This window comes from Denticeps clupeoides, chromosome 13 (assembly GCF_900700375.1).
Source record: "Denticeps clupeoides chromosome 13, fDenClu1.1, whole genome shotgun sequence".
Taxonomy (NCBI): Eukaryota; Metazoa; Chordata; class Actinopteri; order Clupeiformes; family Denticipitidae; genus Denticeps; species Denticeps clupeoides.
The window spans coordinates 1,495,699-1,519,017 of NC_041719.1; the positions used below are offsets into that span (position 1 = coordinate 1,495,699).

At 44.7% G+C, this 23,319-nt stretch overlaps 1 protein-coding gene across 1 annotated transcript in view; it reads right to left on the reverse strand.

Moving 5' to 3' along the window:
• Window positions 1–23,319, reverse strand: part of LOC114802175 (synergin gamma-like) — a 70,438-nt gene that overhangs the window by 42,244 nt on the left and 4,875 nt on the right. The gene's annotated exons all lie outside the window — the stretch shown is intronic.

Genomic DNA, 23,319 nt, shown 5'->3' on the forward strand with positions numbered 1-23,319 from the left:
CGCCCATGCTACATCAACACTACGTCTACATTACATCTACAATTCCATGGTATATCAACACTACATCTACATTACATCTGTACACCCATGCTACAACAACACTACGTCTACATTACATCTACAATTCCATGGTATATCAACACTACACCGACACTACATCTACACTACATCTGTACGCCCATGCTACATCAACACTACGTCTACATTACATCTACAATTCCATGGTATATCAACACTACATCTACATTACATCTGTACACCCATGCTACAACAACACTACATCTACATTACATCTACAATTCCATGGTATATCAACACTACACCGACACTACATCTACACTACATCTGTACGCCCATGCTACATCAACACTACGTCTACATTACATCTACAATTCCATGGTATATCAACACTACATCTACATTACATCTGTACACCCATGCTACAACAACACTACGTCTACATTATATTAACAATTCCATGGTATATCAGCACAACACCGACACTACATCTACACTACATCTATACGCCCATGCTACAACAACACTACGTCTACATTCCATCTACAATTCCATGGTATATCAACACTACACCGACACTACATCTACACTACATCTGTACGCCCATGCTACATCAACACTACGTCTACATTACATCTACAATTCCATGGTATATCAACACTACATCTACATTACATCTGTACACCCATGCTACAACAACACTACGTCTACATTATATTAACAATTCCATGGTATATCAGCACTACACCGACACTACATCTACACTACATCTATACGCCCATGCTACAACAACACTACGTCTACATTACATCTACAATTCCATGGTATATCAACACTACATCTACATTACATCTGTACACCCATGCTACAACAACACTACGTCTACATTATATTAACAATTCCATGGTATATCAGCACAACACCGACACTACATCTACACTACATCTATACGCCCATGCTACAACAACACTACGTCTACATTCCATCTACAATTCCATGGTATATCAACACTACACCGACACTACATCTACACTACATCTGTACGCCCATGCTACATCAACACTACGTCTACATTACATCTACAATTCCATGGTATATCAGCACTACACCGACACTACATCTACACTACATCTATACGCCCATGCTACAACAAAACTACGTCTACATTACATATACAATTCCATGGTATATCAACACTACATCTACACTACATCTGTACGCCCATGCTACATCAACACTATGTCTACATTACATATACAATTCCATGGTATATCAACACTACATCTACATTGCATCTGTACGCCCATGCTACATCAACACTACGTCTACATTACATATACAATTCCATGGTATATCAACACTACATCTACATTACATCTGTACGCCCATGCTACAACAACACTACGTCTACATTATATTAACAATTCCATGGTATATCAGCACTACACCGACACTACATCTACACTACATCTATACGCCCATGCTACAACAACACTACGTCTACATTACATATAAAATTCCATGATATATCCACACTACACCGACACTACATCTACACTACATCTATACGCCCATGCTACATCCACACTACGTCTACATTACATATAAAATTCCATGATATATCCACACTACACCGACACTACATCTACACTACATCTATACGCCCATGCTACAACAACACTACGTCTACATTACATATACAATTCCATGGTATATCAACACTACGTCTACACTACATCTGTACGCCCATGCTACAACAACACTACATCTACATTATATTTCCATTTCCATGGTATATCAACACTATACCAACACTACATCTACACTACATCTATACGCCCATGCTACAACACTATGTCTACATTATATTTACAATTCCATGGAATATCAACACTGCACCGACACTACATCTATGCTTCTATGATACATCAACACTACATCAACACTGCATTTAAACATCTATGCTACATCAACGCTACACCAACACTATGTCTATGCTTCTATGATACATCAACACTACACCAACACTACATATACACTTCCATTATACATCAACACTACACCAACACTATGTCTATACTTCCGTGGTACATCAAAAGTACATGTATGCTTTTGTGTTATATCTACACCATGTCTACGCTTCCATGCTATATCAACAATACATCACCACTACATCTACACTTCCATACAACATCTACACTATGTCTATGCTTCCATGCTACATCAACACTATCTAAATATATCTATACTTTATCCATGAGGCATCCATTCCATGCCTTTGGATCCAAACAATGTCTACATTATTTCTACGCATCGAACTACATTGCCATTTCATTATCTACATATGACAGTTTTTAATCTCATGCATCTGAGCCGAACCAAACTAATTTGTATATGTTTAAAATTTAATTGAACAAGAAGCCTCCAGTAGGACAAAAAGAGGCTGTGAGCAGCAACATCCTGCTACTATGTTAGAGCCTGGAGACAAGGGAACATTTCTAATAAAAGTAAATAAAGGCAAGAAAAGATGATTTTCTGCTCCTGTTGCTCTTGATTTAATCCTCATTAATTTTGGGAAAGGTTTGCAGTTCGCTTCAGTGGCAGCATCAAAAGTTGGATGAATATTCTATTGTTTTTCAAACTGTTAAATTAATTTTTTTCTCAGCCAAACAGAATTTCATTAACAAATGTAATTAATCTGAGTGAGAAACTGTGATTTATGTCATAATGGGGGTACAAAGACAGTCATGGGGGGCTGACTTCACAGTAACTTAAAGCCTTAAAATCGCTTCATAGAGCCATGACAGCAGCAACTGTGTCTACTGTACAGCCTTGTACAGCCTCTCTGCTGCAGCGGGAACTTCATGTATTGGACTGCGACATGATGGATGGGGTCAGTCGGGCCAGAAATCCATAAGCAGCAGGACCCGGTTAATGATTTTTTTAGAATTTGCATACGATATGCGATGAACTGCAGCTGAGATGGAACGCTGAGGATCTCCAATTCCTCTAATTTCTACACCCGCTTCCTCTCAGCCTCTGATTCTTCTTCCATCTGAACCCCAATTTAAGGTCGGGTCAAACGGAACCATAGTCTATCCCAGCATGCAGCATCAGACCAGATCAACACACCCATTACAGCATTGCACACACACACACAAACACACCCACACACACACATACACACACACCACCATACTCCCCTTCTCTGCTTATTTATCACATTTCTGTGATGAAACACTGACAACCCAATTACTGAGGGAACCCACCGTGGCTTTAACTCGTCCTGTGACATCTGGGGTTTGATCATATTGGTTCTAGTTTTGGACAGTGTGTGAATGTTCTATATGCTCTGCGACGAAGCAGGAACGCCAGACTTCGCCTGTCTGAAATTCAGAATTCATAAGTGGCCATCTGAGTACTGATTTCAGAGCGCATCCTTCTTGCGTGTAACATAAGAAATGGAATTATGCACAGTTCTGTGTGCCAGCGTGAGTAGAACCGCTTCGTTTCAAGTCTGCGAGCACAATTTCAATAATTTTTCATTTATGATGGTAATTTTCACCATCTCCCCCCAAGCAGCCCTGAGCGCATTCAGCACTTTTAAATACGTCCATCAGGGAGAAATGTCATAACCTCACCGCTCCCTCGTGGAATAATAACCAACAGCGGTGCCTTTTCTACAACGACAGCTGAGTTGTGTGTGTGTGTGTGTGTGTGTGTGTGTGTGTGTGTGTGTGTGTGTGTGTTTTAGTGCCACCCACATATCTCCATGACCCGCCACCGCTGAAAGGAAACCCCACAGGGAGAGACTTTTCCTTCTCACGTATTCCCAAACACAATGAGCACATTATACAGGGCAGCAGAACACACACACACACACACTTTTCTATAACACACAAACACGGCGCTGTCACTGGGTTTTATTTAATACAGTCGGTGAATGTGGTCACCTTGAAAAATCCATTTTTCTTTCTCTTCCTGATCTGTCACTCACACACACACACACACACACACGCATACACCCACACACACACACACACACACTCACCATGGCAATAAACATGTAATAAATGTACTAGAAGCATAAAATTAGAGCTAATAGGAATTGAGATGAAACCCAACTGTTGTTGAGCTGCATTCTGGGTGGTTGATTTCAGTTTGTCCTAATTAGATGCGCGGTGTGCAGATCACTTGTACATTATTCCTTATCTCCAGGCGGCCATTTTACTTGTTTACCAAACTCTGCCCACAATCGAGTAAAGCAGATGGCAGAACGCAGCATTTTCTTTTATTCATCCCCCATAAATGTGTCTCTCTCTCTCCATCGGCATTCTGCATGAATCTGGACGTCGGGCCGGTGGCCAGAACACTGAGGGGTGCCGTTGACGGGCTGGTGCCTGATGAACTACAAAAAAAAATATTAATAATCGGTCGGCGTCGCCAAAAACCAACAAAGGAAAAGATAGATAATAAAAATCGTGATGAACGGCGTGAGTTTTCTTGTGTTACTTAAAAAAACTATGACATAAAGCAAAACTATGCAACAGTGGGGCAAGGAAACAGACCTGCAATCTGAAGGTTGCTGGTTGGAATTCGTCCCCACACACTGCTCCCCGGGCGCCTGTCATGGCTGCCCACTGCGCACCAAGGGTGATGGTTAAATGCAGAGGACACATTTCATTGTGTCACCGGGTGCTGTGCTGTGCTTCACAATGACAATCACTTCACTTTCACGTTCAGGTGAAAAAGAATGCAAATCTGCAGAACGTGTGCTTGAGCACTTGAAACAGAACTCAATGGGAGAACTTCCCGCTTGTCCGGAGCACCTTCTACACAACAGGACCACAAACCCCACCAGAAACAGCCAGGAACATGAAGAACGTCCATGAATATTCATCACGTTCGCTGCTTCTTTATCAGGTCCCCACATGATTATTTCCTCAGATAGCGGTTATACTTGGAATCGGATTAAATCTGCACCTCGAGATGTTCCGCATTTTTAATTCGGGGATTGATGCTGAAATCTTGATCTACGTGTCTTAATCAGCACCAGGATCACGTTCTATGTCACTCATGATGAATATCATCATGATCCAGAGCAGACGAATACAGACAGACAAACGTCAAAAAGATCAGGATAAAATGAAAAACCAGACAGAAACCCACAATGTTGATAACTGGTGAGGAATTGGATTTTATATAAATATATATAAAATCTGGGTTCTATAAATTCTATGTTCTAATCACACCACGAGGGTTCTGCAGCCTCCATCATTCCCTGAGGTCCAGGCAGGACAGACAGGACACACAGATCAGAGGCTTCACACAGTCAATCGTTTCAGATGTTCTACAGTCTGACAGTTGTGGCTTTTAGTGGGTTTCTAGTGTGAGGCGACCCACAATTTTACATTTACATTATTTACCAGACGCCCTTATCCAGAGCGACTTACAATCTGTAGTTACAGGGACAGTCCCCCCCGGAGACACTCAGGGTTAAGTGTCCTGCTCAGGGAAACGATGGTAGTAAGTAGGATTTGAACCTGGATCTTCTGGTTTACCGGAGAGTGTGTTAAACACTAGGCTACTACCACCACAATAATCCCATAATAGGGAGTCGTATTAGAGTAATTGTCCATCCTCATTGGCCCCGCCCCTCCCCGCCCCGCCCTCTGCTCATCCCCATACAGCTCCCATTTTATTTCAGTCACCGAAGCCAGCATTCCAGTGAACAGGAAGAGAATGAAGCTCCGTCATCGTAGGTGACAGGGGGCCTTCAGGGAGCTTTTCACTATTATACTCCATGTTCCACTAATTATTACAGCGCTGCAGAATGGAGATTGCTCGCTAACGGCTTTGTGTCAGCAGCGCGGTGCTGCGCTTTCAGCGGCTGCCAAGGAGGACGTCCTGCGTTACGGTGCCACTAAATGGACTGTAATTGTCAGTCCGGTTGAGGCGGCAGAAGATAAAACCACAACCCGACAGCAGGACTGCTGACGCTGACTTTCAGCAGAACCCCACGCGGCCACTACGGCGCTCGCCACGGTTCCAGCCACGGATCCCGCCACGGAGCCGCTCAATAAAGGCAGAGAGGAGGAGGAGGAGCGGCCTGCAGCCTACAGAATATATACGGCATCATAAAGCAACATTAATCTTCTGAAGAGTCAACGGCAAACACGTCCGCCCAGCGATTTATAACCCGCAGCACCGGAACGTTTCTCTACTTCACCTCAGAAGGAACATTTGACTACAGAACATCTAAGAGGCTGGAACCAAAGCTCATCTTTCCCCACAGATGTATGGCCTTTCAATTCATAAAATGTAAAAAAAATCCCAAATCCTCCATGGGGAACCGAACCTGCTGAGGAACTCGGTTCTACAATCACTCTTCACTGCTGTCCATGTTGGTGTGGTGAACCGTCACATGACGTGACAAATCTGTTTCATTTCCCCTTAATAAATGACAGGTTATCAGTCTGATTTTCATCCAGTGTGCTTAAGAAACCAGGTTTTCTGATGGATGCTTCGTGTGCTGCTCACCTACTCTGGTCCCACACATTCAATTGGATGTTGAAATGGAATAAAATAGAAAAAAGAGCGTAAACGAAGTTCTGTTAATGAAGAGTCGAAAATTGCAGTGTTGATTTCCACACCAGGAATAATTTAATGCACAATCTTCCCAAAGCAAAACACTGGACTTAAAAATGGCATAATTACATAGTAAAGTACACTTAATTATGTAATTAGCAACCGCACGCAGAAATATCATTACGTTTCGCTGTTGTGCTGGAAATCGGGATCGGCCCGCTGCTGATTTAGGCAGACAATGTTCCACTCGGATCCATACAAATGAATAAATATTAGAAATATGTGGATTAATATGGGGCTGTGGTGGCCTAGCGGTTAAGGAAGCGGCCCCGTAATCAGAAGGTTGCTGGTTCGAGCCCCAAACCGCCGAGGTGCCACTGAGGTCCCCACACACTGCTCCCTGGGCGGTTGTCATGGCTGCCCACTGCTCACCATGGGTGATGGTTAAAAGCAGAGGACAAGTTTCGTTGTGTGCATCGTGTGCTGTGCTCCAGTGTTTCCCAATGACAATCACTCCACCTTTTGCTGCAATAGTCAGAGGAAAGAAGCACGAAGCTGGGGATGTTCTGAAGGAGGGGCGTCAGGTGACGACTTCCCGAAACCCCCCTGGCCGTCCTCACGGTGTGAAAATTCGGCACGGTACCGTAACGCAGCTTGGTGAAGATTCGTCTCACCTCGCATCATCTTGGCGTGAGAGGCGACCACTGAATTCCCAGTAGAAATGTCCCGGCCATTAAACCTGCAACTCACAGAGCCTGCAGGCATCAGCGCCACCATCGCTGCTGAAGCTCCATCCGGGATGATGATGATGATGATGATGATGTAGGTCACCACCAGGAATTTTTCTTTATTTACTCACCCAGAAACATGCAGAACTTCAGCAACGTGACTGGTTCTGACACCTCGAGTAGAAGAAAAGCTGTAAATAGGAATTCATAACCAGCTTCTGACTGAACCTCTCGTGAATGGAAATGTTTGTGCTCTTGAGCCTCAACTTGGAGGTGGAAGATTTAAAAATTTTAAAGGCGAGAAATTCTCAGAGGTTCCGGGCTCCACGCTAAACCAAGCCGGTTTACTAAATGTCAAGCAAGAGATAAAGAATTAATGCGGCGCATTATCCCCGCGCTTATCATCTCATCTGGAACATCTCGCCGGGTTAGCAGCAGCTGAAGACGTTATCTGCCACGCGAACATGCTGCGCCTCGCATCTGCGGCGTCAGCAGGGCTGCCGGACCACAGCGCTAACGAGAGCCCTCTGAGGAGCATTCTGGGAAAGCAGAGACAGACCCCAGTCCCCAGCACGCACAGGCGGCCCTGGCACTACGTCCGGAGAACTTCTCTGAAATGGCAAATTCTGGGAATAAAAGGAGCCACTCGTGGTTCTCCATTGAGGCTCAGATTCTGTTGCTTTGTTGTATGAATTTGAGTTATTAAAGTCTGAGCTTGTTAAAACGGAGTCGGAACTGTTTACTGGGTGATGGATCTTTTCGTGAAACCATCCAGCTTTCATCTTCCCGACAACAAAAGGGTTTAAAATAACAGGAGACGTGAGGTTGGACTGGGAATCAGAGACGCGCCATAATATTCCGTACGGCGCTGATGAACTCCAGCGTGGCTCAGCAGCGGCCTGGTGACTGTAGACGCCGATTTCACAGGTCGCTCTCACTCCCAGGGTTCTCCTCAGGCACCAGGCCGGAGCCCTCGTCTGAACCGTTATAAAACCTCGCCCTCCCCCTCGCGCCCGTTCATAATAAAATAAAGTTCGATCCCCCCTCGTTTTCATTTTTTATTTCTGGTACGAAACCTGTTAGAAGTGCAGCGGGGGCCTCCAGTGATCCTCCATCATGGGTGGTGGGAAACAGGTAAGAGGATTTTACCCTCGGAATTAGGCCTCCGTTCACATTCTGACAGCAGAGGCTTTGCCCATCAGATTAATTGGAATGTAATAAGTAAAAAAGCGAAACAGGATTACCGTGGTGCTGTGGTGCACCACGATAATGCGAGACCAGAGACCAGATGCAACATGATGGGCCCTCAGCTTCTCTCATTATTACAGCCAGCGACTGCTTTCTGCCTCCTAATGAGAGCCACATCAGACAATGAAACCCCTCCTTCCACGAGCTCCATGTCCCGGTGACTGCGCCAACTCTTCATTATTCATTTCAACTTTAGTCCAAGAAAGAAACGGCTGAAGACAGAGGGATGGAAGAAGGATAAAGGTCAAGCTGAGTGGCAGATATCCATCCACCAGCATAAAACGTGAGAACGTGAGATCCGTCCCTCTGTCCAATCGCAGCATGACATGCAGGGGCGCATGCAGCTGCACGTTGCAGTCAGGAAGAGGATGGAGATGCATGCTGTTTTTTTTTTTCTTTCTCCATTTCTGCTGGATCTGTAGTTAACAGATGGAAGTAACAATGCATGAGGATCTTACGGTGTGAGATGGTCTTACAAAAACCAGCTTGTATCTGCACATCCACACGTTTCCTGAGGGAATCTCGCCTGGTTCAGGCCGAGTCTTCAGACATGAAAAGTGTGCAGATGCAGATCGAATTTGGCAGAAGTGACCGTCCCCGGAGAACGTGGTCATGGTCCTGAACAACACGCACGATTTGGCCGCTTTATTTATTTTCTCCCCTGAAGTTGTAAAGTCCGGAGCAGCTCGGTTCGCATCTTATCTTCGCCGAGTGAGACGAGGAGTACGAGGAGCATTAAATCAGTTAAACCTGATGAGGCGAATGGAAATGAGTTCGCGGGGAACAAATTGAACAGAGGGGCTCTATGCCCACCAATTTCTTCTCGCAACGGGAGCGGCGGGGCATCAGATGACATGAATGCAGGAGTGTAATGCAAATCGGGCCGGAGGGCGGGGTGGGTCCATCTGGAGGCGGAGTCAGAGGTAATCCTCCCGGTGGATTTGCGCGTTCGGATGACAGTCGAGCGGTGAAAGGCGGCACGTTCTGCAAATAATTATCCAGGTGGTGCAACCGAGAGCTTCCAGAACGATCCCCATGGAGATGCCGGGCCCGGCGTGACGGGCAGGATGTGAAGCTCTCACGGTGCTAAGTTCCAATAGCGAGAAGACATCGATTAAATCACATTTGGACAAGATCAGAAAACAGGCCTTCAAATATGAGAACAAATGGAGTCTCAACAGATGAATGTGATGGACAGATGACTTGAACAATTCAAAGCTGTTACCTCCAACATCTCATCAAAATCCATCACGTTTATTGTTCACGTGACAATATTCGTGTGAGCGTATTTCAAGTCATGTCCTGTCATTCGTGGTGCAGGTTACGGTGGCAATCCGCAGAAAAGAGAAGAGCGGTCTGCTTAGACGAGGAGGAAAGGAGAGAAATTGAAATAAATACATAAATTTAGCGGGAAACTCCTCAAATGAGACCAGCCTGCAGCTTTTGAAGCCTGACTCAAAGCCTGAAGTTGGCGCCAGGCTCCCGGCACCCCGAGATCTTGGTCCTAATGAGCCCGGCAGCTCGGATCTCAGCGCTGGACCATGACCAGGACGGCAGTGACCCACGGCCTCCAGCCAGAGCTGCACTGCAGCAGCAGCGGCGGCCGCCAGTCAACGTCTGGGGCCCGGTCCAGCCGGGAATCGGTGGCAGGAAGGGAAAATTGCCGTTCTCCAGCGGGCCCATCTGACCTGACAGGGGCAGACAGGGAAAATAGACCCGCGGCCGTCCGGTTACCCGCAACGCATCTGCGGTGCCGACGTAACGAGTTTATTCTGCAGCCACTGTAGAATAAGGGTGCCGTGTTCTGGTGTCTGGTTCTCCGTCCCGTTTCCATGGCAGTGGCACACGTGACTAAAAAAGAATGATAAGAAAATGTGAAAATGTTCAGGCTTCTCCGTACGAGTTGACGAAAAGCCAACGTCTCCACCGGACGCATGAATTAATAATTGCCGCGGTAAAGCCTCATTCACGCGGGGACAGAAGTTTATGAATTATTCATTTCCAAAAAAAAAAATCCCCTTAACCGCGTAGAGAGCGGATCTGTCCGCTTTCAGAACGCGCCACTCGCGGCAGGTACGTAACCCGACCACGCCCACATCACCGTGGAGACGGAGCGCCAGCGGCCTGTAAAATCATTTTTCGACGGCCCACTTTATTGCTCTATATTACCGTTACCTGCCGGCGTCGGCAAGCGGAGTGAACTGATTGGTGCAGGTCGAAGAGGCCTCCCTTTAGGTGGAGGCCGAAGATTTCCACGCCAGACCTCGTTTAGCCTCTTAATTAGCGGCTAATTTGAATAATGAAGGCGAGCAGAAACCAAATGAAGCGGCGCTTTACGAATACGCAGGAGGAATTAGGGTTCCACCTCCACCTCCTTCTTACTGCCACAGAGCAGGAAGATCAGACGCTTACCGCGTTTCAGGAAGTAAGGAGATCTTCAGCCACCACGTGACCTACAGCAGTGCAGAAGGGATGAATATCTGGACACCGACATTTCCTGACGTCCTTCTCACTGGTCCCTATAAACTGGTTTCAGCACCACGGCCAGTTACCATGAGCTCCACAGCCTCCACACGAGTCATCAGACTCCCAGGTCTAGAACCATGTCATGTTCTTCATTCATGCAAAAGGATGGTTCCACTCTTTGTTGTTCTACCAGCCATGATCCATCAGCTTCATGATGTGACGAGAAACAAAGTCAGTGTGTGTATGTGTGTGTGTGTGTGTGTTTGTATGCATTTACATTCCCACCATATTGAATTTTCCCAACGTTGATCCACAGGAGATAGATGTTTTTTTTAGAACAAAAAATAGAGTACGTGTGTGTGTGTGTGTGTGTGTGTGTGTGTGTGTTCTCTCTCTTCCTGGACTTCACCACTGAGACTCCCTTCACCTCCCTCCACCAGACGTCCAGCAGGCCCCATCACATCCTCCAGCAGCCCCCCTGAGTCCCTGTTTAATTAAAACCTCCTACTGGGATTGTTTACACCGGTGCTCCGGTCCCTCGGCCTCCGATTGCTCCGCCTACTTGGCCTCCCCTTCCTGCCCCCCCGCCTGCTTTTGTTTCCACGTTCCGGCCCTGCAGGATCTTTCGAACGTGTCAATACAGAAACGTGTGGTGCAGCCTGAGAGGGACGTCCTTTCTGTGTAAATGCCAGCGCACCATGTGCATGCTGGGAACTGTGGGCGACTGCGTTACGAGCTCCTCGCCCTGAGCACAGATTCTCCAGATATTCCCAGTTTATGCTGCGGTGCAGCGGCGATTCGCTTAAAACCCACTTCAGATTTGTATTTCAAATCAAGCAGCGCGTTCCTCTCTCTGCAGGGCAGCCAGGGCAGGAACACGGATCACGTAAGAACCCCGCCTGGCAGCCGGTGGATTAGCCCCTGTCCCCGCCGCCGCCATGGCATTTTCATTCATGTAAAAATGTCGCCCGGTAACATTTCGAGATTAATGATTACATTAGCAAGTGTCACATAGACACACTTCTCTATAAAACATTCTGACATTTCGCTCGTGCTCTAGAAACAAGGTGAAAAATCCCTTCTGGACTGGTTTCACTTTACTGCCTTTACTTCACCCATTACTTCATCATTACGCCTAATAAGCAGCTTCAGGCATGGAAGAATCGCTGATGAAGAAAATACATGATCTGCCACACCCGGCACAAACTTCTAGGATGGTGACCATGGCAACCACTCACAAACGGACACCCACTGCTGAGAAAGGCATGGCGGTGCACCTTCTCCACCTCGAGGTGCAGGTCCTGTCCTCCGAACCAGAATCAACACGTCAGCAGGTTTCTCTCAGCAGTATTTGAGATGTAGAGAAATCCACGTGTTCAGAAACGCCGTCTGATTCATCGTTCACCAGAGGCAGGAAGAGCAGGGAGACATCCAAAAATGTCAATTATAAATTATACAAAAAAAAATTATGATAATGTTATGTTCAATAATTTATAGTTCATTTAATTTATAATGTTCCATTCTGTAATCTATAAACAGTTCTATTGGTTTATAATGTTCAAATCTGTAATCTATAGACAGGTCAATTGGTTTATAATGATCCATTCTGTAATTTATAAACAGTTTCATTGGTTTATAATGTTCTGTTCTGTAATCTTCTGTAATCTATAGACAGATCTATTGTGTTTAATTTTCCGTTCTGTAATCTCTAGATTTATTTATTGGTTTGTAATGTTCTGTTCTGTAACCTTTACATTGTTTTATTGGTTTATATTGTTCCATTCTGTAATCTCTAGATAGTTTTATTGGTTTATATTGTTCCGTTCTGTAATCTCTAGATAGTTTTATTGGTTTATATTGTTCCATTCTGTAATCTCTAGATAGTTCTATTGGTTTTAAAATGTTTCATCCTGTAATCTATATACAGTTCTATTGGTTTATATTGTTCCGTTCTGTAATCTCTAGATATTTCTATTGGTTTATATTGTTCCGTTCTGTAATCTCTAGATAGTTCTATTGGTTTTAAAATGTTCCATCCTGTAATCTATATACAGTTCTATTGGTTTATATTGTTCCGTTCTGTAATCTCTAGATATTTCTATTGGTTTATATTGTTCCGTTCTGTAATCTCTAGATAGTTTTATTGGTTTATATTGTTCCGTTCTGTAATCTCTAGATAGTTCTATTGGTTTTAAAATGTTTCATCCTGTAATCTATAGACAGTTCTATTGGTTTATATTGTTCCGTTCTCTAATCTCTAGATAGTTCTATTGGTTTATATTGTTCCATTCAGTAATCTCTAGATAGTTCTATTGGTTTATATTGTTCCATTCAGTAATCTCTAGATAGTTCTATTGGTTTTAAAATGTTCTGTCCTGTAATTTATAGACAGTTCTATTCATTGTGTAATCTATAGGCTCGTTGTGGAGGGGCTCGTTGGCCACGGATGAGCAGCACATGGTAATTCGATTATTAAAAGAGAAACAAAGACGGCATTTTGATGATCCAGAGAAGTGGGGGGGAGGGGACATGAAAGTGAATCGAGTCTCCGGGGCAACGGATCTCACTGGATGCTCTTCACATGTTTACTTATCCAAACAATTCATAATTTCCCCTCCTCTCTAACATGCATATTAAGCATATTCACCTCAATTACTGTTCCCACACACATCTGATTTAATTATCCTAATTATGCTTTGTCTTTTACTGCCTAGCTTTTTTTAATACTGATGCACAAATATGTACGTTCAAAAATATGCCCAGCAAATTCATACAAACAATCTTCACATCACAGAGATCCTAATTGTGCAAATGAAACAAGAGCAGCTGAGACCCTGGATCAGCTCAGTGCACGGCTGCTCATTAACTCGTTGCTAGATATTTATAACAAAGAACTCCTGTCTTTATGAAGGTGACCTCTGACCCCAGAGCCACACTCAGGGTTCTACTGCAGTGCAGATCGTTTATCATTAGAACAGGAACGGTGAATCCAGGTCTGCACATTTAGGTCTGTGGTTCCATGATACTCCGAAGATAATCAGAAAAAAGTAAACCGTACCTGTCGTTACAGTACTCATGATGGTAGTTAAAAATATTACTGTAAACTAAGCTGTCTATTTATGTCTGGTGATGAGCATTACGGCTGATGAGCAGAGAATCTTAACTGAGGATATTTAGATATGTAGTCTACCCATTTAAGACTATCCATGTTCAAACTTAATTTATTAATGAGTAAGATGAATAGAACAGGGTCTGAAAGTAATATACTTGGAAGGACAACATGAGACCATTATCAGATATTATCCATAATCGAGATAACGCATGATATTAATGCTTTAGTGGCTACGAGAACTGAAGACTCCTCAGTCTTCTCAGTTTGTTGAATACAAATTAAAATTCTCTTTTTGTTTCTCATGATTTATGAAGGAAGACCACCGGCTGATTTATGATGTGATGGAACCCGTGAAGTAATGAGCAGGTTCTCATCAGACTCAATGGGGGATAAACATTTCATTTGGGCTTTTACTAATTAACCAATGAGGATCCGGCAGAACAGTAACAGAATAATGAATAAAAGGATTGGATTGTCTGGACATTTGAGAGGGTGGATGGTCTGTGCTGGACCATCTGGACTCCTGTCCTTGTCCCAGTACACGAGTACGGGCAGAAAATGGATTTATTGACTGATGCATGTCTGCCTGTGCCGATTTCGGCTTGTTTTTCTAGTTCACTGTTCCATCACAGGCAAGATCAAAAGGTGGAGCAGTGAAGAATGATTTCATTCTTTTATTAAAAAAATCTTTGATAAGATGCAGAACGTTCTGTTATCTGAAGACTGCAGCAGCGCGAGCGCAGTTCTACATAAAAAATGCAAAGGTCAAAGGGCAGAGCAAGCGAGAGAAAGACAAATAGTAGTCGAGTTACTGCAGCGAAAGTCTGTTCGGCTCGAGACTCTGAGCTCCACGGATCCGCCGGATCACCGACGCTCAACCAGAATCAGCTGTTTACAGCTTCTACACAACACACACAACACACACACACACACACACACACACCTCGGGGACCAGGAGGTAACGACTTCAGGGGGTCTTAATGACTCGCCAGAGGACAGAATTATGGGCAATTTGAACCTTTTAGCAGCAGAACACTTAATATTGAGGCTAACGATGTTTGTCTGGTTCCTCGTTTTATCTCGGGACGTGAGAGCGTCTCCTCACGCGCCGCCGATGCTGCCGGTAAGAAATAATGAAATAAAGAGACAATGAGGCAAAAACACAGAAAAATCATAATATAAAAGCGAGAATGCATTCCAGCCACACTAGTAATTAGCGTGCAACAAACAGCATGTTTATCTGCATCCTGGTGACAAGTCTTCCCAATTATTCCCTGCAGCATCTGCACCGGGAAGATAGAAGTTCGGGTGGAAAATAAGTGCGTCGGGCCTGAAAATTCACTTAATGGCTGCGCCGAGGAGATTTCGCGAATGGATCTTTTTTTTTTGGGAAAATGGGACATGGCGGAATACCCCGAGTTTCATATCAAAGGACGCGCGGCTCCTTCACGCCGGCTTTTGATCCGCGCCGCGTTGCCAGCGGTGCTCAGCTTTCTTGTTTCGGGGCTTTTTTAATGAAATATATGGTGAGAGGGGTGGAGCTGAGGCTTTCCTCCACTGATAAACCAATGTTTGCCCCAACAGATACAAAAATCATATCAAGACATTATATTAAAACAATCATTTCATTACACATGCAATATTTATATTTATATAACAATAACTAAAATATAAAAAAGAATCATTTATTTTTTTAACATCATTATAAGTTATTCATGGCTTAATAGATTCCAGACAAGTGGTGGTTCAACAACTGACTTCTAAAAGAAGATGTAATACTAGCTGGAATACGAAACCTCAGAAATTTATTTCCTTACACCATGGCAGCATTAACAGCCTCAGAAACGTAATCGCAGTGATTTGGGGTAATGAAGAACTGAAGATGATCCTGGTTCCAGTCCTCACACCCACTCACACCTGCTCCGCCTGAGACGTTTCATCATTCAGATTCCTGATCTCCTTCTCACAAAACAAAGAGCCTCTAAAGATCTCCATTCCACCATGAAGTGACAGATACAGTAATAAATCTTTCATCTGAACAAGCTTCCCGTCAGCAGCGAGCACAACGAGCTGAAAGAAGCGCTGATATGAAACCCCGACCGACGATCGCGCCACTTTTACTCCCAACTTCAACCAGATGAGCAGAATTATGGAATTAAGGCTCATGAATAAACAAGAGGGACAACTGTACCGAGAGCTGCACTGAAATGGAATAAATCCTGAAGCCTGAAGTTACATCCTCTGCTGTTAGAATAAAAAGTTATGAAAGCTAATCACTTCATTCTCAAAAAGAGAACTCACTTTTGGGAACAGATATTTCATAATTGGTAGAACAAACTGTCTGAAATCGATTAAAAAAAAACAGCAGGGACGACACCCTTTTCCTTCCATGGGAACATATGACCCTTACATAATTAATGAATACGTGACTGTATTGTGAAGCTCCTGGATTATTTATTCATGTGGAAATGAAAGTTTTATTTCTTGTTATATTAATATACCCTTTATGAACACGTCTCATCTATGGACCCTTCGCGTCGGCATTACCGGCCCCGCAGCCTCCGAGCCACTTCTAACAGGGAACTTCACTGGACCACAGCCTCCCAGGCCGTGCCGCAGGAGGGACAGACGCCATGTTGCCATCTGCAGAACGTGGCTTCCAGTTTACACGCCTGTGAAAAGGTGCAAATGCTCGCTGGCGCGGTATGAACCCGCGCAAGAATAAACACAGGCGCTGGAGACGTCTGGCTCTGGCGGCTGTTTTGAGTAAAACGAAAGCAGTGGAGGATTCACGCTGAGGTTTATTTTTATTACCCATGAGCCCCTGATGAGCTACGAAAATCAAACAGAACACAAGAACAATCGCTGTTCACCATCTGAACTGAAAATACCAACAAGACACCGCGGTGGCGGCGGCTGAAATGCATATCCGACACGTGCAGCATTTCCCAGCATGCTGGAAAACGATCTGTACGCGCTTCCTCAGCAGACACCCAGACGGAACGCCACCTTTTCACCTTCCACAAGAAGATGGCTGACCCTGCACACACACACACACACACACACACACACACACACACTCCATATCCCATTTCAACACGGCTGGTCCACAACGGTCCAGTGCTTAAAGCCACATTTTAACACGTCAGGCTGGAACACGACGTCTGATAACATCAGACAGCTGCTGGGAAAAGAACCAGTGTTCTTTAATCATGAAGATGTCACAGTGGCGGTGAGGTCCTGGTGAGAAGAACCCATCACATGCAGGTCTGCTTCATGAGAAGTTCATCAACACCCCGCTGAGCTGCTGAGCAAGAAAACAGCGGAGAAAACTCCATCCTCCAACCAAATGACTCCAAATAAAAACCAGAGAGGAGGCCTGGAACAAGAGAAATGTGTCTTTTGTGTTTCTGAGCGAGTAAATGTCTTTCTGAGTGAAACAGAGACATTCTGGAGCTTTAATAAAAGCCTTACAGCCTGAGACGGAACGTGATATTTCCTAAAATCTTCACAACAATCCAGCACCTGATGAAGGTTCCTCCAGCACGAGCGGCGGCTCATAAATCACGGCGCGACGTGACTCCAGCAGCGGAACAGGAGAAAAACACACTTCGGATCTCTCGTTAACGTACAGAGTGAGAGACGCAGACCCACCGAGTGAACAGAACCGGCAACTTGAACAGGGGAAAATAATAATGGTTTGCATTGCAAATGGTCAACTGCTGATTTATTTCCGTTATTCATGCCTGGAGAGAAAAGATTTTTGCATGAAGTTGTAAACATCACACACACACACACACACACACACACACACACAGATATCCGGCCAGTAAACTTCACTTGTTGGTGTCCCCTGCAGCATACTGAGCGGGTCAGCAGTAAACGTCCTACCCAGAATGCACCACGAGACCCTCCTGACTCCCGAACTGAACACAGACACTCAGAAAACCAGGAAAAGAAAAACAACCGACAGGACAAACACAGACGTACACACACATTTACATTCACAGCATTTACCAGACACCAGAGCGACTTACAATCAGTAGTTACAGGGACAGTCCCCCCCTGGAGACACTCAGGGTTAAGTGTCCTGCTCAGGGACACGATGGTAGTAAGTGGGGTTTGAAACTGGGTCTTCTGGTTCATAGGCGAGTGTGTTACACACTAGGCTACTACCACCCCACATCTCCACACCTCCATACTGCATGTAGGCCTTGTTTTAATTAGGCCAGTGCTGATTGTATACTGCAGTGTGAGTGTGTGTACTCACACTCTACACACTCTGGTCATTATGTAGCTCCATGATCACCATCGTAAGCATCTCTAAACTTCTAAAGTTGTCAGTCCAAACATGGCTATTTATAATGAAAGCTTTGTGCAGAAATAAAAGCAAAAAATATAATGCACATTTATTACATGGATGAAAGGGAAAGTACAAAAGGTATATCTTCAAAAGAATGCTAATTCCAAAGAAAAAGAAAAAAAAAAGCGCCACAGAAACGTGTTTTACTGGTGTGTGTGTTGTTGGTATGTTTCTGTGTGTGTGTAAGTGTGTGAGTGTGTGTGTCTGTGTGTTGATCCAGGCCCCTCGGCGTCTCTCCGAATCCCGTCCAGCCTGTTGCTCGGCCCTGAAAACCGCTGCTCCCCGGTTGCCATGGCGACGGAGGACAGGGATGAGCTGTGTCTGTGCCGACTTCACAGCGGATGATGGAGGGCCGGGGGGGTAATGAGTGCAGCGTGTGCAGGAGCACAAAACAAACTGCTTCCTCACTATTTACACACAGTTTACTCACCATCAGCAGGTGTAATCCTGTCACCGGGTTCTGCTGCATTCTGGGTCATGTGGGTTCAAACTAAACACGCTGTGCTGCTGTCACTTTTTAAAAAAGGTTTCAACCGTCAGTCTAGAGAAAAGCAACAGCTGCATATGGAAAGATGTGGACAGATGTTGGTAGAACTCACACTGGTGCTCAATGTAATGATTTAAAGTCGCTGTGACCAAATCCTGACCATGGCCATGACCTGCATCCATCTGATAAAATTGGTAGAGCGCATATATTTATATAATCAGGCCAGACTAATGACGAGATGCCTTCGTTCCACTGGCCAGAAATCAGGGAGAGAAAACTAAAGATCCATACATCATGTTCTCTCAGATGACAAATGTCAGTTTCACTGAAGAACACCTGAAGAGCTGGAGAAAACGGCAGCATTTCGCTGTAATGATGGCTCCTAAAGCTGCGCCTGTCATGTTCCAATCGGAGCTGAGGTTCCGATCGGTTAAAGGTGAATAAATGAGCACTGAAGAATGCAGAACTCGGCAAAAAAATCCCCACAGATCTCAGAAGATCAGTGCAACAGTTTATATTGGCACAACGCCTCAGTTCTGAACACAGAAGTGGTGGCAAGACAAAAATATTCAACTCAACATTTGAATATTAATTTTGCCACCAGTCAGAAACCAGCATCGTCCTTCATAATCTCAGCACTGTGGGGTGAGTTTACATGAAAAACAGCCTTTATCCATTTCATCTGAAAACATCTTGCTGTTGGTCAGGATGGGTCTGCAGGTCACAGTCCCAGTAGCTGCAAACAGGGAGATGCAACGTCACATGACAAACTGTTATTGTTCCATCACCCCACTGCTCCGTCATTCAATCACATCATGACTTCTTACAGTTCCATCAACCCCACTGATCCATCATCCAATCATATCATGAGTTCTTACTGTTCCATCAACCACACTGATCCATCATCCAATCATATCATGAGTTCTTACTGTCCCATCAACCACACTAATCCATCATCCAATCATATCATGACTTCTTACTGGTCCATCAACCCCACTGATCAATCATCCAATCATATCATGACTTCTTACTGTTCCATCAGCCACACTAATCCATCATCCAATCATATCATGACTTCTTACTGTTCCATCAGCCACACTAATCCATCATCCAATCATATCATGACTTCTTACTGTTCCATCAACCCCACTGATCAATCATCCAATCATATAATGACTTCTTACTGTTCCATCAACCACACTAATCCATCATCCAATCATCCAATCCATATGACTTCTTACTGTTCCATCAACCCCACTTCTTACTGTTTCATCAACCCCACTGATCCATCAATCAATAACATCATGACTTCTTACTGTTCCATCAACCACACTGATCACATTTACAGCATTTATCAGACGCCCTTATCCAGAGCGACTTACAATCAGTAGTTACAGGGACAGTCTCCCTGGAGCAATTTTAGGGTTAAGTGTCTTGCTCAGGGACACAATGGTAGTAAGTGGGATTCAAACCCCGGTCTTCTGGTTCATAGGCGAGTGTGTTACCCACTAGGCTACTACCACCCTATATCAATCATCCAATCATATCATGACTTCTTACTGTTCCATCAACCACACTGATCAATCATCCAATCATATCATGACTTCTTACTGTTCCATCAACCCCACTGCTCCATCTTCCAATCACATCATTAGTTCTTACTGTTGAATTACCATAAAATATTGCAAGCACAGCCATCTAGCAGGCATCTAACTGCAGTACTGAAAAGGGGTCGAGGTTGGTCAGGTCGGGTCATGTTGGGTCAGCCCTTCTCTCTGAAGGACTCTGGCTTGTGGGAAATGAAGGTGCTAATCTGTAACGAGGTGCACGACTGCCCTCAGAGTCTCATGAGGCGGAGCCTCGCCTGCGGTGCTGCATCATGCCACCATGACTCCACTGCTGTATATTTCATATGCTTCTCAACGTTGCTGCATAATTAATGTTGCCAGACAGGAGGTTAAACCACCGACTGTGCCACCACCACCATAGCAAGCAAAAGCAGACGCGACCAACCTCATCAAGCTGCCGTCAGTGTGATAAAAACAGCGATGCATATCTGGCCTGTCTGGGTTTAATCTCAGGGATCTACAGCCCAGGGAAATTGGACTCCTTTAAACGTGAGAACGGAGCCTCCTGCCATTTCATCTTCCCGAGAGACAAAAGTGGAGGCACCGAACCACGAACGGGAGCAGCTCGCCTCCACCACCTCTCTACAGAGCACCATATCTGCGTTCATCTACTGCTCACCTGCTGCATCACTACACCCCCCTCGACCCCCGCTTCTCGGCTCAGCTGCGTTCTGCTGATGATCCGGGCAAAATTTAATGCTGATTTGGGTGAACCGCTGCCCATTTCTGGAACATGGGATCTTCAGCATTATTTTCCCTGCGCTCCACAACCTCCGGCGCGATCATTTATTAAGCCAACCCCACCCTGAGAAAGTTCTCGCGGCTTAAAATTCATGAAGAGGACCGTTCCGCATTCAGTTCTTATGCAAATGGACACAGAAGGACGTGACTTTACCTTGATTGACAGAAATTGGTTTATTTAGTCCACAGGGCAGCAGCAGCAGCAGCAGCAGCACATGGAAAAGAAAACAGAAGAGCATCCAGGTTACAAAAAATAAAAAATCATCATCATCAAATATATTCCATGCATTTCAAATCTGCATTCATCACCCTGAAAGTCATCTGCAATGACCGACGCTGTAAAGAAACATCCCGCCACCAAGGTCTCCGCAGCACCTCTACAAGCCTACAAGCTCATTCACGCCCCTTCCGTCAGTTCGTCTCGTGCTGCGGTTTGTGGGTCATGGTTTTGGTTTCAGTTGGATTTGTTAAGTGCTCTACGGAGGATAATAAAAGAAAACGATTTCTAATGTTCTCTCTGTAGCTCTTCTGCCCGAGAAACACCTCCGGAGGTCTGAGGATATATGAGATCAATGTTCCTTCTAGAGCAGGAGTTACTTGGCCTGTTTTAAACAAAGATAAGAAATACGTACTGACATCTACTCTTCATCTATTTACAACATTCAGACATCAACAAGAAAATACATAAAAAGGTCTCTTTAATAGCTTCTGAAATGTTTGTCCCCAAAAACAGTGTCTATGCAGTGGTTGAACTTGGGTAAAAAGGTATCTGGCAACATTTCACCACTGAACGTTTGTGACGTTCAGTGACAGAAAGGGAGGAGATGGATGATCCACTACACCTGGGCATGTCACATATTGACAGGAGGGGGTTTAATTCATCCAGAATGAGGAAATAGGGTGTGTAAGAGCTGTCAATCATGCCTACAGGCTCCTCCCATTTTTAATATTTGTTTGATTCTCTGGTGTTGGAAATAATTACAGACCAACAGATAGGATTGGCTGGGTTTGGAGTTACTTCCCCTCTAGTTATTTAGGGCTGGTAGTACCACTCCCGCCTATGAACCAGAACTAGCAGCTCTCTAGATAAGGCCGTTTTATAAATGCTGAATGTGTAAATCCTGAATTTTTACATTATTGACATTAGAGAATATGCGTGGGGCATCTTATTCAGGAAAAGGCTGTGAAAGTGATATTATATTATAATATCATATTAGGAAAGGAAGACAATTGTTCTTTGGATTGCTGGGGCTCAGAGGTAGTGTTGCTAAATAGTGATACGTGCACATTTCATAATACAGATAGTGTGTGTGTGTGTGTGTGTGTTTATGGGTTTTTCTTCACTTTATAGCCACATTGAGCTTCATTTGGAAACATTCCGGCTTCAGACCCAGAATAACAGCTCAGATAAGTAGTGCCTAAGAGCCGTAGGACTCTCAGCCTGGTGGATTCCCTAGGGTTCCCTCTCCATGACAACAGGAACAATGACATCATTAACATGTCTGGGACAGCAGCAGCAGCGCACAGTGGCATCAGCTGATAGGATTTGAACGGCTGCTGCGGCTTGACTTCGCGTTTGACCGAGGCGCATATTTCAATTGTTGTATCTCATTTCCTTTTTATTTCCAGCCTTTATCCCGCCACACAGGCCTGGCGCCCGCCGCCGTCCACGCGTTCGAATGCGTCGCGTGGCATTTGGTGCTGATCCCCTTTCAGCCCGTGGACCAAAGCGTCCCGCCATCGAACAGAGAAGACCTCCTGCTTTCTGTTTTTATAATAAACACAATATCAGATGGAAGAGAAGAATAAAAGGTGAAGTGTGTGATGGAGGCATTATGCAGATATGAAATGGCCCGTAAATAAATCCTGTGCTGTAGATACGATGAGACAATAGCAGCCGAAAGACTTTTAAAATGCGTGCTGAATTATGAGCACGGTCC